Genomic DNA, 17,574 nt, shown 5'->3' with positions numbered 1-17,574 from the left:
CTGAAGACTTGAAGTGAGTTTACAAAGTTTCATGTTTTGGCCTATAAGAGCAGGATATTTTAGTATTTTATCATATATTTTTATTAAGATATTTCAATATTTAGTATACGTTTAAAATGGCACCAAAAAAGGGCAAGAAATGTAATGCTAAAAAAAGCACCACAAGCGAGAACAAGAAGATTAGCCTTGTTAACGAGGTTATTGTACACATGGAGGAGATTAATGAAAATGAATTAACTACCAAAATAGCAAAGTTGAAGCAGGTCATCAGAGAGACGACATGGGAATTGCAAAAAGTTGAGAGTCATTTAAATAGGGAGAAAAAGAAACATGAAGAGGAAAATAAGAACGACAAAGCAAGGAAACAGGCAAGTCACAAAATAACGGAAATCAGGTAAGTGATGCTGTTTTTAAAAAGAAAGAAGTTATTTGGTATGGTGACTCTATAATAAAACATGCTGTAAATAAGCAAGTTATAACATCAAGTTTTCCTGGAGCGAAAATTAAAAATATAATGCAAGCAATTCAAAAACAGAAGAAAGGTAAATGAAATCATAGTTGTAGCAGGTACTAACTATTTAACTGTCAATAAGTTCAGTATGAGAGAGGACATGAAAGAGTTGTTGGAAGAAGTGAGTGAAGAGTTAGAAACTGAAAATCATTATTTTACCTCGCTATGATAAAAATGAATTAAGAAGAAGGTTTGCTATGATGGCAAACGATTCAATGCGTAGGCTGTATAGAAGGAATGGATGCGAGTTTCTGGATGTGTGGAGTGACTGAGGGAAGACTGGATTTGTAGAAGAGGTTCGGCCTACACCTGAATACGTTTGGTATCTGGAGTCTAAAAAAACTAATAACTGGTATGAGACCTAACACAGAGAGTCAGGGAAACTAAATTACAAAGGGAGGAATGTGAATGTGAGTGCAAGCGTGACAATGTTACATTACTGTGATAATGATGCAAATGGGCTTTGTCATGGAAATGTTGACAAAGAGAGAATGATTTTGGTTTGTGTTCGTCTGGTTCAGAACCCATCAAAAGTGTGCAAAGATGTCTACATGTGTAAGGCATTAGAAACGAATAGAAATTGGCAAGTTGTCCAACTGTGTCAGGCAGACAAGATAATACAAAAGACCAAACAGGTAAATTATTATGCCTGTACACAGGGGTGCACTGGCTATATGTGCAATGTGTGCGATGCACACAGGTGCCAGGATAGTAAAGGCGCCAAAGAGGAGGAAATACTTTAAAAAAAACGTTTTTTTAAAGTGTTTTTTCTATTGGAGGGGGAGGGATAGCGGTGCCAACTAAAGTTTGCACACAGGTGCCGGACACTACTGGCGTGCTACTAGGTATAGGGGCACCAACTAAAGTTTTGCACACAGGCACCGAACACTACTGGTGTGCCCCTGCCTGTACATGAATGCTAGGAGTATCAGAAACAAAGGGATAGAGTTTGTTGCTTTAATCAATATTATTATTATTATTTCTGATACCTCCAAGGAGTCCGAAGACTCATCGCGGGAGGACACCTACAATTGTCTCAATCACTACAATATGTTGCGACCTCAGATTGTAGGTATTAGTGAGACCTGGCTATTAGAATCAGACCTACTAACTGGTATCGAGTGTCAAGGGTACAGTATTTTTAGGAAGGATAGAGAGGATAGGAGATGAGGAGGGGGGTGCTGCTAATAATATCAGATGACTTGAATCCAGTTAGAGTAGAGACCTATGATTGTAGTACTACTACTAACAATATTTCATGTGGCCATCTGGTGTGAGGTGGAATCGAACAAGATCACTTACATAGTGGGGTGTTGTTACAAACCTGGTTGATCGGTTGCTAGTGATGAAGAAATGCATCACCAAATAGAAAAGATGAGCATGAAAAGAGTAATCATAATGGGAGACTTTATCCACTATTGATTGGGTAGCAGTAGAATCTCTTGAAAAGAATGAAAATGCATTTATTGAGCTGTTGCGGAACAACTTCCTCAAGCAGCATGTGACAGAAGGAACTCGAGGGCAAAGAGTGCTAGATTTGATTATATTGTCAGAGAGCATTTCAGTTAAAGATGTAACTATTCTGCCTCCGGTTGGTGACAGTGATCCTGCAGTAATCACTTGGGAAGTGACTAAAGTTTATCAGTGTTCCATTCAGAAAAAAGATTACGTGCTGAACTACAAAGCAGGAAATTATGACCAACTGAGGAATATACTGAGTTCAATGGAATGGGATCAGTTGCCTGATGGAAAGAATATCAACAGTGCATGGGAAGCATTTAAATAATACTTAAATGATGTGATATCAGAATATGTCCTGAGAGTTTGAAGAATAAATATAATAGGATTCAAATGGATGTGTAATCTTATTAAGCAAGAGATTTATAAGAAAAGGATGATGTGGAAGGTATACTGTTTGCACAAGGATGATGAACGTTATAAGCAGCAGGCTAACCATGCTACCTGCCATAATGCCTATAGACATCATGGTTATCATGGATGCAAAGTGCATATTAAAATTGTGATACCATTGATATTATATTGAAATATATGATGGATACGAAGCATATGAGGATGCATATTTGATCCATAATGGCTGGCAAGGTGTCTTGCCAGCCATTATGGATCAAATATACAACCCCCACAAGAATTCTATTGATATGCTGCAAGTAAAAGAAAGAATGAATATGAAAGAATAACTCTTCTAAATGCAGATGGCATGAGGGGTTACAGATGCAGGTAAGGTTGTTCAGCTAATGAGTGTCCATTGTGTTAAAAACTATCAACCTGGCGAATGCAACATTGATGGGTCTACAATTTTTAATATTATCCTTTTTCACCATTTTTTAAAATAATTATTATTAATGCATTGTTCTATGCTTCTGGGGTTTTTCTCTGTTACAAACAAAGTATAAAGAGTCTTGCCAAATAGTCAGCTACTGTCTTCCCTCCAAATTGCAACAGTTCCTTTTGAATCCCATCTTCGCTACTTCATTGTTTTCAAAGCTGCCTCAACCTCTTCTCTGATAACTTTTCACATGTCCAATTGAAAATTCTTCTCGAAGCTGATTCTTTCTAAATTTCTCTCTAAAGAAATAAGTTCTTCATAATTTAGTCTAATGGGTACCAAACGAGTGATCATTATGGGCGACTTTAATTTTCCAAACATTGGGTAGAAGAGAAATCTCATGATAAGAATGAAGAGGAATTTATTAAATGAGACAACTTTTTCAAGCAGCATGTGAAAAAAGGAACTGAAGGTCAAACAGTGTTGGATTTGCTCGAAAGGGGTATCTGTTAAAAATATGGCTATTTTAGAACCAATTGGTGACTGTGATCATGCTTTGCTTTCTTGGGAAATATATAATTGTATTGATACTCCAATTAAAACAGGTTACATTGTAAACTACAAAACTGATAATTATGATCAACTTAGGAGAATGCTATCTTTGGTCCCATGTATCAATTACTAAATGGGAAAAATGTCAGCAATCCATGGGAATCTTTGAAAATGTGCTTATCTGAGGCAGTATCTGAATGTATCCCTAGTGTTCGAAGAATAAATAAGTTGCGAATGAAATGGATGTGCAACCTTATTAAGCAAGAGATCCAGAAGAAGATAAGAAATATAAGAAGAAACATATAAAGCTCAGGAAAAGTAATGTGCGGAAAGCTAAATCACAGTATGAAAAGAAATTGAGCATGCAAGCTAAAGGCAATCCAAAAGAATTTTATCGTTATGCCACAAGCAAAAGAAAGAATGAATGTGAAAGAATAACTTTATTGAATGCAGATGGTACTCAAATGTCGGAAGTTAATGAGACTGTTCAGTCAATGAGTGCTCACTTTTCTAAGATATCAACAGGTATATAACATGGTGCATAGTGCTACTGCTACATTGGATGAAGAGTTAGAGGTTCATGAAAATAAGGTTGAAGAGCTGTTGCATAAGAATTTGTCTGTAGGGACAGATGGAATATCAGCCCAGTTGCTAAAAGAATATTCAGTCAAATTGGCTAGGCCTTTCACATGTTTGTATAACTTGAGTCTCAGCTCAGGAATGATACCACAGGAATGGAAGAAAGGTATGATGCAAAAACTGGTATGTTTAACTACTGACCTATCAGTATTTCTGGTGTGATAGTGAAGATTTTAGAGAAGTTGGTGAGAACTTGCATATAGAAATGGGTAAACAAACATGCTATACTCTGCAAGGAGTATCATGGATTTACTAAAGGAAGGTCATGTTTTAGCAATCAACTCATATTTTATAACAATGTTATGGCCAAGTTAGATAAAGGGAACGAATACACTATGATAATGTTGGATTTTTCTAAGGCATTTGATAGGATACCACACAAAAGGCTGTTGCATAAACTAGAGAATATGGGATTGGAATATAAACTCTTGACTTGGATAAGGGGATGGTGGACAGACATATATCAAAAAGTGGTATACAGTGGGTGTGAATCTGCCAGAATTTAGGTGACTAGTGTACCTCAGGGTTGAGTCCTTTGGCTATTATCGTTTAATCTATACATTAATGACATCAGATGTGCAATTGTTTGCCGATAATGCAGAGATAGGCAGGGAATCAAGGATGCTACTGCTATTCAGCACTTACAAAATGATTTGAAAGGCTGGAAATTTGGGCAAACGAAAATGGCTATTGGTTTAATATTAGTAAGTGTAAAGTTAAGTGCTTTGGCATGATTAGAGTTCCAGCAGCAATTATATTAGCTGGGTTATGCTACAAGAAACTGAGGAGACAAGGGATCTTGGTGTATTGGTGGAATTTGAAGTTCAAAGGTCACATAGCAAAAGTTGAGAATACAACTCAGAGGATAATTGCAATATTGAAGCAAACCTTGATATGTAAGGATAAGGATGTAATTTTTCCTCTTTATAAGGCTTTGATAAAACCACACCTATATTATTGTGTGCAGGTTTGGTTTCCCAGGTACCAAGGGGATAAAGAAGCTGTGGAAAGGGTGCAAAGGAGGGTTTCCAAGATTATATCTGGATTATGGGATTAAGATTTATGAGGACAGATTGCAAGTATGTGGATTGCAGACTTTCGTTAACAGGAGAAAGAAGGTTGACATGATAGAGATCTATAAACTTTTGAATAAGTGTTATAGGATATCATCTGATGAAATTTTTTATTATATGGAAGGTGAAGAGAGAACACGGGGGCATCCATGGAAGTTAAGTTTGTTCACGGTCAAGAAAGGTGGTGGTGGTGAGTGCATCTAGTATGAATGAATTTAAGGGAAAGTATGACAGCTAGTTTGGGTGATTTATAGTTTCCCTTGATGAGTCCTTGACTCCCTGGAGGTCTCAGGCAATAATAATAATAATAATAGTATTCTTCAATTCTGTTTATTATTTTGTTTTATCTCTAATTATTTTGTCATCCTTTTGTATTAGAGCAACAATTTTTTCCTATTGCCAAAGCTCCCAAAACTTCCATATTTTTAGTATTTTCAATAATTTCTTTTATTTATTTGGTATTAAAGAATAGGATTTCATGAGTCCTTCTTTTTCTGATAGTTATGCATAATTCTGAATATTCTATTGAATTTCTAGTGGTAGCATCTGTTTTTAATTCTCTGTGGTTTCTTAACAAACCTATAATTTCTTTTAAAAGTTTGTTATTCCTTTCATGGAAATAATTGCACTATTTTGCATGGGAGATATGAATTACAGTATTGCTTAGTTTCTAATTAATCATAACTAGGTTATCTTCTTCTTTCCCTTTGCTCTCTAAATTTATTTGAAGGTTTTCTTTTACAGCTTTTCAAGTTTTGAGGTTTATTGCACCCTCCAAGAAGTCAGATTCAACTGACAACATATTTATCATACCGAATCTTAAAATCTTTAACACTCCTTACATTAACAACATATCCTGATAATCTATTCCATTCACAGACAATTCTCCATGTAAAAAATCTACTCCTCACATCCCCTCTTCACTCTTTACTACACTCTTACATAATTTCCAAGGATGGTTTCTGGTTCTTCCCCTGTTGCCTTCTACTCTTTTTATAATCCCATCCGGATTAATTCTATAAAATCTTCCCCTGTTGCCTTCTACTCTTTTTATAATCCCATCCAGATTAATTCGATAAAATCTTCCCATCTTAATATATCACCTCTTTTACTCCTATCCACCAAACTCTGCAATCCATGTTTCTTCAACTTCTCTCCACAGCCAACATTCCAAAGTCCAAATATTGTCTTAGTCACTCATCTCTAGACCCTCTCCAATGTTTCCACATCACATTCGAAACCAGGTGACAAAATATGAACACAATAGTCCAAGTGTGGTCTGACCAGTGCTTTATACATTGGCACAACAACTTCCTTATCCCCACAAGTTAGAGTACTTCTTATCATAGCAGCACCACGATGTGCAGTCTTTGCAACACTTGCAATATGCATTCTAAACTTCAGTCCTGTCAATCATCACTCCCAACTCTCGAATCTCATCGACTTACTGCACTACAACACCATCAATATAGTACACAGCCTTATATTTCTGAACTGCAAAATGCAACACTTTGCACTTATTAATATTAAAACTACCACCCCATTCTTTTGTCTTTTATCTTAATTAAGACAACCCAAATGAGCCAGTTTCTTTTCATGTTCAGACAGCTTTCTGTACATTATTTGGAACTCTTCTGGTCTATCATCATCATAATCATAACGCTAATTACGAATATAGCCATATTGGTCTCTTCTGGTCTAATTATACATCTAATATCCTTTTTTGAGGTCTACCTGGCCTTCTCTTTCCAATTGGTTTATATTTTATTATTTGTTTAAGATATCGGGTGTTGGCCATTCAGTTTACATGTTCTATCCATTTTTGTTTATAATTGTTTAGTTTTTCTTCTATTGATTTTGTTTTTAGTTCTTTTAAAATATCTTTGTTCCTTTTTTTTGGTCTAATAATGTGTATTTTGCAATTCTCATAAATCTTATTTCACTTGTTTTTATTCTTTGTGTATCTTGTTTGTTTATTGCCCAAATTTCTCTGTCACATAATAATGTGGGCACTGCTAAAGTTTTGTATATTTTCAAGTGTTTCTTTTTGTACTATATTTGGATTGAGTGTTCTATTTATCAGGCCTATTTGTAAAAATTTTGAGGTTTTTAATTTTATGTCTCTTTCTCATTCATATGATATTTGGGTATAGAAACAATGGCATTTATATGTTTTATACTAATGCCAGGAGTATCTGGAATAAGGGAGAGGAATTGGTGGCGCAGATAGCATCAGCCTGGCCAAAAATTATTGGGATCACTGAGACGTGGTTGACAGAAGGGGATATAATAACAGGAATAGAAGTCGCTGGATATAGCATTTTTCGTCAGGATAGGAGGGGAAAGCGTGGTGGTGGGGTACTGCTTATGATAAGTGATGAGCTATGTCCTCTAAGAGTGGAGGCTTTGGAAGGAAGTGAGACAAGTGATTTTGAGAGCATATGGTGTGAGGTAGAGGTAGGCAAGACAGGATATTTAGTGGGGTGTTGCTACAGACCCAGGAGCACAGAGGATGGGGACCAGGAGATGTTTAGACAGCTAAGTTTGGCAAGTGCAAGAAGAATGATTGTTATGGGAGATTTTAACCACAGTAGTATAAATTGGAGAGAGGAAGATGCATGTAGCAATAGGGGAATGGAATTTCTAGAATTCTTGAGGGACAAATGTCTTAGGCAACATGTAACAGAGGGAACAAGAGGTTCCAGAGTTTTGGATTTGGTTATAGCATCAGAAGAGTTGATAATAACTGAGATCACATCCCTCCCACCAGTTGGAGAGAGTGACCATATGGTTTTGACTTGGAAAATGAATAGACATTGAGGAGTATCAAAGAGACGGGAACTTATGTGGAATTATAAAGCAGGTGATTATAATAGTCTTAGACGTCAACTTCGAGAAGTTTCATGGAGGGAGGAATTGGAAGGCTGGGATATCATTAGTGCGTGGGAAATTGTGAAAGAATATTTGTTAGCAGCAATGGTTAGTTGCATACCACGAGTGAAGAAGAGGACACAATTTGGAGTAAAGTGGATGACAAACAATATTAAACATGAATTGCATGCGAAAAAGAGGCTATGGAAGAGATATAAGAAGACAGGTGAAGAGAGGATGCATGAAGAATATAAGGCACAGGCCAGAAGAGTGACTAGTTTGGTACAGAAAGCGAAACTGGCATATGAGAGGAGGTTGGCCCTAAGATTCAAAGAAAATCCTAAGGAATTTTTTAGCTATGTGGCCAGTAGGAGGAGAAATGACTGTGGAAGAATGATATTGTGGGATAAAAATGGGAATAGAGTGACGGATGCAGAAGACATAGTGGAATTGTTCAATGAACACTTTATTGGAGTATTTCATCCTAGAGGAGTCAGTTTTCATGCTAGAGGTATAGGGCTGGTTCGAGGTTTAGAGGTACAGGAGGAGAGTGTGTTTAAGATACTGAGTACTCTGGATGTCAGTAAAGCTTTGGGACTGGATGGTATTTCACCACGAGTTTTGGGAGAATGTGCCAGGGAACTGACACTGCCTTTAACCTGGCTTTTCAATGAAAGTCTGGCTTCGGCAAAGGTGCCCATGGAATGGAAGGAAGGTAAGATAGTGCCATTGCATAAGGGTGGTAACAGACTGGAAGTGTCTAATTATAGGCCAGTCTGTGTGTCATCAGTAGTTGTTAAGATCTTGGAGAAAGTAGTGAGGGACCATATACAACATTGGGCAGATGAGGGTAATGTTATCTGTGAGAGAAAACATGGATTTGTGAAAGGGCACTCTTGTTTTAGCAATATGCTAACCTTTTATAATAAAGTTACAAGAACATTAGATGAGGGAAAGGCATATACTGCAATTTTCTTAGACTTAGCAAAGGCATTTGACAGGGTGCCACATGATAAGCTGATATTTAAGTTGCAGCACATGGGTCTGGATCTCAGATTGGTCAACTAGATTCAGGATTGGCTGTCTGATAGGTATCAGAGTTGTGCATGGTGGAGCAGTTTCAAGGAGGCAGAGGGTTACAAGTGGGGTCCCACAGGGCTCAGTACTAGGACCTATATTGTTTAACCTTTATATCAATGACATTGCCAGTGGATTGCAAGGGGATATTCAGTTGTTTGCGGATGATGCGAAGGTAGGAAGGATTATTAGTAATAGTGCAGATGTGGTAGCCCTGCAAGAGAATTTGACTAAGCTAGATAGATGGGGAAATGAATGGGGGTTTCAGTTTAATGCAGCAAAATGTAAGGTCATGAGGTTTGGGAAACATTGATGGGATGCAGCATACTCTGTGGGAGGAGTTATACTGGAGGAAGTAGAGGAGACAAGAGATCTGTGGTCGATGGTTGATAGAAACCTGAAGTTTAGAGGACATATTGCAAACGTGGTGAAGATAACACAGAGGATTGCTGCAATTATGAGAAGGATACTGACCTGCAGAGATAAGAGGGTTATCATTCCGTTGTATAAGTCTCTGATCAGACCACACTTGGACTATTGTTCTCAGATTTGATCTCCAGGATTTGAAGGGGATAAATTAACTGTGGAAAGGATACAAAGACGGATGACAAAGATGGTTTCATGGCTGTACAAGGATAGTTACGAGGATCAGCTGAGGGAATGTGGACTGCAGAGTTTGGTGGATAGAAGGAGAGGTGATATGATTGAGACTTTTAAACTGTTGAGAGGTGGTTACAGGGTTGACACTGGAGAGTTCTTTCGCTTGGTTGAACAGCGGGAAGGAGTGATGACAAGAGGCCATCCGTGGAAGTTACGAAAGGAAACTGTGAGCAAGAGGGTGAGGAGTGGTTTCTTTGCGTGGAGGGTGGTTGAACCATGGAATGCATTGCCTGATGGAGTGATGAGAGTGAGAACGGTCAATGAGTTTAAGGAGTGGTATGATAGACTTTGTGTTTCTTAGGGGGGGGGGATCTCCCCTCGATGAGTCTTGACAGACTTTATGTTCTTAGGAAGGACCTCCCACGATGAGTCTTTCGACTCGATGGAGGCCTGAATAATAATAATAATAATAATTATTTCACATCCAAGATAACTGAAAGTATTTATCTGTTCTATTATTTTATTATCAATAACTATTTTACTTCTAACTGGAGTTTGTCCACAAAATGCCATTGTTTTAGTTTTATCTATGAATATTTTCATTCAAAACTGTTCTACTATATATTGCTGTTTTGATTATATATTGCTCTCTGTAAATTGTCTTCCTTATCTGACATTATTACCTGATCATCTGCAAATAAAATCATATTTATTTTGTTATTGTGGGAAATTTCTATAACCCAGATTGTTTAAGGTGTTCCGCTGTATTAATATTTGTAATGTATTAATATTTCCTTAATATAAATTTTAAAAAGTGTTGGAGACAGAGGGCATCCCTGTCTTACTCCTTGGTTTATAGATTGTTTTTCGGGCATTTTTTCATTTATTTTTATTTTTATTTCGTTATTTTTGTATATATTCAGTTTTGCACGTAGTAAAATATTAGGTATATTTATTCTTTGTAATATATCAAACAGTATTATTATTATTATCATTACCCAAAACCCCATGGAATCAAAGACTCATCTAGGAGGTCCTTTTATCAAACACGCAGCTCATCATACCGTGCTTTAAACACACTCAAATTCTCTGCAGACACCACACTTTCAGACAAGGCATTCCGATCATTCACAACACTGCATGAAAAAACCTGCTTCTCACTCCCCTCCTCACACCCTCCTTATACAGCTTCCAGGGATGACCTCTGGTTCTCCCCTGATCTCTCACTATTTTCTGTAGAACCTCTTTGATCCTATAGCATTGCTCTGATTGCATTGCTATAACACTGCATTGATCCTATAACAACCCCTTAATAACTTGTAGGTGTCTATCATATTTCCCCTTCTCCTTCTGTCCATCAGCCTCTGCGCAAGTTGCATCTTCTCAATCTTTCCTCATTCTCGACATTCCAGAGGTTAGAAACTACCTTAGTCAGTCGTCCAGAGATGACTGACTCAGGGTATATATATCATTTTACTTTTTCGAATGCTTTTTCATAATCTATAAACAAAAGATTAATTTCTAAATTAAATTCTCTTCTTTTTTCTATAAGTACTTTTAAACAAAAAGCTGCATCCATTGTAGAGCATCCTTTTCTAAATCCATTTTGACATTCTAATAATGTTTTTTGCTGTATATTTTCAAATTTCGACTACCAAGGAATTTTATAATTTCAATCAAGCATTCTAAAGCACTCGTCCAATGTTTCTTTTCCATTTCATACATGCTTTGAGTCTGGAAATCAATAGTAGTTTTTAAATTTTTATCAAGTTCCTTCCATTTAAAGAAATTTTTAATGAGTTAAACTAGTCTCATGTCTGTGTAAAGTTGTACTTACATTTCTTCAATCGTTATAACCTTCTACAAGACTCAGTAGGTGATTCAGTTGATTTAGTAGGTGCGACAAGTTTGCAACAAAAGCAAAAAACAGAATTTAAAGTGTCGGAATAAATGAGCCATGTTCTTGGCATGAGCTCCCGTTTTCCATTTTTCTATTATAATATGTGTCGCCAAATTTACGACCATATGTATCTCTGAGATATATTATATTTTTCGTTTGAACAGGCCCCATTTCAATTAAAACAGCGCGTAATTTTTCATCAATATTTCCCCATTCACCTAGATCTTCTAAATTTGCAGAGACTAGCAATGTGTTAATTTCGTGGTCAACTACAACTAAATCTTGTTGTAGTTGACTAAATCCTAACTATTTTTCACTTAAATCATGTTCAATTATCTTGTTCAATAGTTGCAATAGTACTTTCATGAAAACTGGATGATGTGCACGGTTCTTCAACTCTGATTTCTGATGTATCGAATTGGTTACAATCTGCATCAGAATATTTTAATATTTTAACAACTTTATTAAGAGCCCCAGTTTGTTTCTTAATATCTGCTTCTTTTGCAGCATGACGCTTACGATTTTGTGCACCGAATAACTTTTTTTTAAATTTTTGATTCCATTTCTATTTTATACCCACAAGAAATTATTACACAACATGACACAGAGACGAAATAATAGTCAGCACTGCGCTACTGTCAGTAGCCTACTGAGATGCGTACCATATGACTGGTTAACTAGCAACAAATGTTTTGTATGAAAATTTGTTTCTGCGCTTAAAAAACGTTCATTGTTTCACTTTGGATAGATTGCAGTAGATGCAACATTCTGCAGGCAAGCATTTAGCCTGCTCTAGCTGCAAATTGTAAACAGCCGGCTGATCAAAGAGGCGGCAATACACATTTTTTTAAAATTTTTATTCGGTGTATCCGGCCTTATTTATTTTAATATTGATCATTCTAAGAATTTTTTGTTTTTATGATAAAAATTTTGTTTCTTAAAAATTAACTTATGAACTGCTCCCTGGCAGTGGCCCCCCATCATAGTGGCGCTCACATGCTCTGCATGCCCGCTTCTGCCAGCCCTGTAAATACGTATGAGTTATGTTAATTTTTTTCTGCTTGTTTTTATCGTATAATTATAGTTTTTAATGCCAGTGCAAAATAAGAAATCCTTTCATACTTTCTTCACTCCATATTGTATCACTTTGGAAGATCAATGTCACTATCAATTTTTTTGCTAATTATTGTAATCGCCAATACATTTTAAAATTCTCCCAGAACTTGAATGAAGATAATTATTTTTGTCAAACAATTATTTTATAAATTCATGAAAATCCGAATCTAAAAATGAATACAGCCTTCATCTGTTCCAAATCAAGTTTTCTTTTTTTATTCATAATCTTAGTTTGAAAGTTAGTTCACAGATTGCACAAAAGTTCGCACTTTTAAATTTTCCTTTATAGAGAATCATACGTAAATTTTGAATCATATCATGTAATGCATAATTTTTATAAGTGTAATAAACAAGTCGATGTCATTTGTTGTATTATCGCTACAGTAGGGTAGCGAAGTCCTTATATGTGCGACGGTGGTATAGTGGTTAGCATAGCTGCCTTCCAAGCAGTTGACCCGGGTTCGATTCCCGGCCGTCGCAGAGTTTTTTTAGGCCTGTGTAGCTCAGTGAAAGTGGAGCTTGAATCTTCTGTGCTAGGTTGCCCGAAGATGGACGTAGAGTTCAAGTCTAGTCGTTGCCTGGAGGAACTTTTTGCCTTTGTAGCTCAGTGGTTAGAGCACTGGTCTTGTAAACCAGGAGTCGTGAGTTCGGTTCTCACCAGAGGCTTTTTTTTATTTGGTCACCTCGGTTCCTTCTTGATGGGGAGGAGGTGGAAAGGATCCAGAGGCGAGTGACTAAGATGATAACAGGTCTAGTCTATGGAATGAACCATATGAGAACAGGTTGAAGATTTGTGGGTTGCAGAAACTAGTTGATAGGCGGAAAAGGGGAGATATGATTGAGACATTCAAATTGCTAAAGGGATTCTATAGGATTAATTCAGAGGATATTTTTGAGATCAGGACTGGTGGTGGGAGAACTAGGGGACACCTATGGAAGCTGGGCAAGAGTGTGGTTAGCAGGGGCGTTAGAGCTGGGTTCTTTACTTTTAGAGTGGTAAATGAGTGGAATAAGCTGCTAGAGTCTGTTTTGGGTGCTATGATGGTGAACGAGTTCAAGGCAAGGTATGATAGATACGGTGAGAATGTAATCGCATAGTTGTGTGGACATGATGTTTAGGGCCTCCCTCGATGAGTCTAAGGACTCCTGGAGTTGCCCGAAATAATAATAATAATAATAATAACATAATCTGTTGGTTTTTGCATTTCAACTGTCTTGGTTTCTCCCTAACTCACTACAAATCGAAATAAACGGCAGTTATGAAGTCAACTGTTATGTACATATTTTCGGCTAATTTTGATATTATGTGGCAGTTTTGAAGTAGCGATATTTTCCCTACACTTTATCTTTCGAAACATGTGTAGGTGCATGCGTCAAAATGAAATTTTATTTCCAAAATTTTCATTCAAACTAACTCCCCCCCATCCCAAAATTATCATCACACACACACACACACACACACATACACACACAAAATACTGCTAGATCACATATGTGCACCTTCTTTTTGTTTGAATTCATTATTTTTCCAAAGTAATTGTAGCAGAGAACTTTTAATATTCCGATACCAAAAGTAAATTGTGATTATTATAACTTAGCAAATTTTGTATGTTTTTCATTTATATTATTTCCTGATAAGTATAAATCATTAAATTATGTAATATTGGGGAAATTATTGTTTAAAAACAGTTTCATCCTACAAAAGCAGTATCAAAATAAAACGTTTTGAACATCAGTAAAGCAATCAGAAAGGTGAAAAATATAATAATAAAATAAAATAAATTTCTCTGTGTATTCGGCTATTGTTAGGGACTTTTTAGTGTGTCTACTGGATGTATTCGTTTCTCACTTTCTTAATAATTTTCGTTAGCTTACAGACTGTTACTCGAGCAGAAAGGAATAGTTCTATAACCCCCCCCCCCAAAAAAAAACATAAATGATTATGTAATGCACATGTGCCTTTTCTTTTAAATAATTTAAATCTTTTTTTTTTCAAGATAATTGTATCAAATTATTTATAATTTTCAATAATAAAAATGAAACTATAAATTAAGAAATCATTTTGGTATAACTGTTGTATCAGCCTGCAAAAGATATGTCGCAATATTTTCCCTACACTTTATATTTGATTACAGACATTTTATATTTGATTACGTTGATTACAGATATCCTAACATTCTGTGTTAGGATGTTGTAATCAACAATGGAAAACGAAACAAGACATTCTTGATGTATTCTGCACTACAGCTAGGCAATTTAGTGTGATTTCTGGGGAAACTTTTTCTCTTGTCTTTCTCAATAGCAGTGAGAGTAATCTAAGTTTAGCTTTTCCTCCAGCTAAGAGGATTATTATGGAGTATTTCGAAGATGTAGTAATATTTAGAATTAAAAAAAAATAACGAATAACAACAATAACACTACTGAAATTTCAGCAGACCGCTGAACAACTGATTTCAGATTGCAAAGAAATAGTACAGAATGACAAGCTTCGGCGGCATGACAATATTATTGCTTTATTTTATTTTATTTATTTATTTTTTTGTCAAAATGGTAAACTGAAGTAACAGATTTTGAATACTGTCTGAAAGCTTTCGAACCAGTAGAAATTTAAAGCAGTTATGTAATTGAGTTCCAGGAGAGAAGGGAGGTAGATGCAGTAGAAAATCTTCAAAATGACATAAATTTTGAATTATTTTGTATAGAATATCCTTCATGAGCATATCTACAGTGGTTACATTGGATATTATAGCAATTCGGATCCTATAAAAAAAAAAAAATCTGTTGCAGTTTTAAGCAAAAAAACAAAGGCGAAGAGTCTCTGATAAAATACCATTGGATATAAATTTTTTGTATTAAAAAGACTCACATTCGGAAACCCCGAGTAATGCAGTTTAACATCATTTGTTGTTCATAAAAGAAAATCGTTCCTAAAATTGAAATGTGTGACCCATATAATCTTATTTTGCAAGGAAAGAAAGCAAAATGTCATATTTATTTCAATAAATGCTATTTAAAAAATATAAATATTTGACATATTTCCAATGCAAACAAACATTTTGATTATTTATTTTCCTACATGTGAAATTCGTTTTTATTTTGAGAAGAGACACAATAAATAAATTGTGCAGCAAAAAGGGTCAAATATCGTAGGACAGTAAAGGAAATTCCAAATGAGGGAGGGGGGATAATTACATTTTAACAGATAGAATGCTGATAAAGTTTCATCAGCATTCTACCTTTTTATTAGGTCAAAGGGATTTTGAGTATATTTGTGAACAGATATTCAACATAACTTATCCAGTTTTGTTGTAAAAAGTGCTGCATTTGAAGAAATATTAGCGGCATAATAATAAAATGGCAAAATTCATAATGCTTCAGAATAACTTGATAATACCAAAACAAGATGAGACACATCTGTAGAAATCTATTATTATTATTATTATTATTATAGTCCTTTTAATTATGAACTCTATAAAGATATACTTAATAAATTGGTTGTATTTTTGTGTTTTTACTTAAATAAACTACTTTCATTTTGTCACAGATGGTTTTCACTTCTAGACTATTTGGACTTTTAGACTATTGTTCTTATCAATATTATTAAATTCCAATCTCCTCTGGAAATTTTCTCTTAGTAAATGTTTGACTTGTGTTGACCAACCACTGAGTGACTTAGCAGTTTAATCCAGAGATTAAATATATGGTCAGTTTAATCCATAAAGTTCTTAAGAATATTTCACTCTGTAATTTCCCAGAATCCTGTTAGGAAAGAACAGATTACTGAGTATTGAAATTGCGATCATTTTGAAACACGTTCCTGAGACAACAGAGGTTGTTTTGTGTGCTGCTGCTATTTGTATTAATTAATTGGGTAAGAGCAGTTTCTGTATCACATAAATAGAGCATTTGATTTTCAAGTTTATTATTATTTATAAATTAAATTGATTTTTCGGTTCATTTTTTTGTGCATCAAGATTCTAGTTATTTTAGGGTAAAATGTCGAGTAAAGAAGTGAATGTTAGCGAGCATAGCAAGTTATCATTACTATTTATTGCCTCTATGTTTTAACTAAAGCTGGAATTATTATGCTTATTACTGCAACTTAAAAAAATCAAAGCTGGAGTTGAATAAATCTTAATAATTGTGCAATAAAGTTGGAACTGAATTAGTCCTATATATATATATATATATATAGAAGTTTTAGGTAACGTTTTTTTTTTGTCTTACCGGCTTACCAGCCCGGAACTTGGGGGGGGTTGGGTGCCGTAGGTGCCAGGGAGGGCGGATCCCCTCTAGTATATATATATATATATATATTATATGCTTTTTGTGTGACTCCCAAGCCGCCAGTAAGTAAGGTGGTCTTGCACTAGGCGACAAAACTTACCTTTCACCTAAAGTTGGGTGGTTGGGAAGCAGATATATTAACCATTCTGTCAACCAGGGAGACATACTATGCATGTTACTGCAAACTGAAACATTTTATATTTATATTTAGATCCATGTTGTAATTCCATAAATATGACGATTTTTGCTACAATTTTTATTACTGTAAATTCAAAATTTTTATTTTTAGTGAAAGTATCTGAACTTTACAGGTGATGAAGTTCCTATTTTTACCTTGATTAGCAAGCTTAATTTGATTGAATTTAAATTCTTTTTTTTTTTAAAAAAAAACTTTTATTGCTATACTAAATTAATACCATACCTTTTAATATTTTATCAGTATTCAGAATTTTTGTAGCAACTATGATGCTTGTCAAACAAAATCAACATTGCAATTGAAGTCTTTCACAGAAAGATTTTAATTACATGGAATATTTAAAAGCGTAAATAATATATATATTTAGAATTACAATAAAAGATTTTAAACTATTTAGAAAATTTAATATTAAATATAAAGTATGGTAGAAGTTGCATAATTATTTATAATCCATCAATATAAGTT

The 17,574-nt window shown here is 35.2% G+C and overlaps 1 protein-coding gene and 2 non-coding genes across 4 annotated transcripts in view; all 3 read left to right on the top strand.

Annotated features, from left to right (window-relative positions):
• Positions 1–17,574, top strand: part of LOC150108267 (uncharacterized) — a 709,268-nt gene that overhangs the window by 139,007 nt on the left and 552,687 nt on the right. The window lies entirely within an intron of this gene.
• On the top strand, positions 13,035–13,106 carry TRNAG-UCC (transfer RNA glycine (anticodon UCC)). Its single transcript has one exon. It is a non-coding gene; the product is annotated as a tRNA-Gly (tRNA).
• Positions 13,220–13,292, top strand: TRNAT-UGU (transfer RNA threonine (anticodon UGU)). Its single transcript has one exon. It is a non-coding gene; the product is annotated as a tRNA-Thr (tRNA).

This window comes from Typopeltis vanoorti, chromosome 3 (genome assembly GCF_054136105.1).
Source record: "Typopeltis vanoorti isolate ZY-2024b chromosome 3, IOZ_Tvanoo_1.0, whole genome shotgun sequence".
NCBI lineage: Eukaryota > Metazoa > Arthropoda > Arachnida > Uropygi > Thelyphonidae > Typopeltis > Typopeltis vanoorti.
The sequence above is the reverse complement of the archived record's forward strand: the minus strand, read 5'-3'. Positions and strand labels throughout refer to the sequence as shown.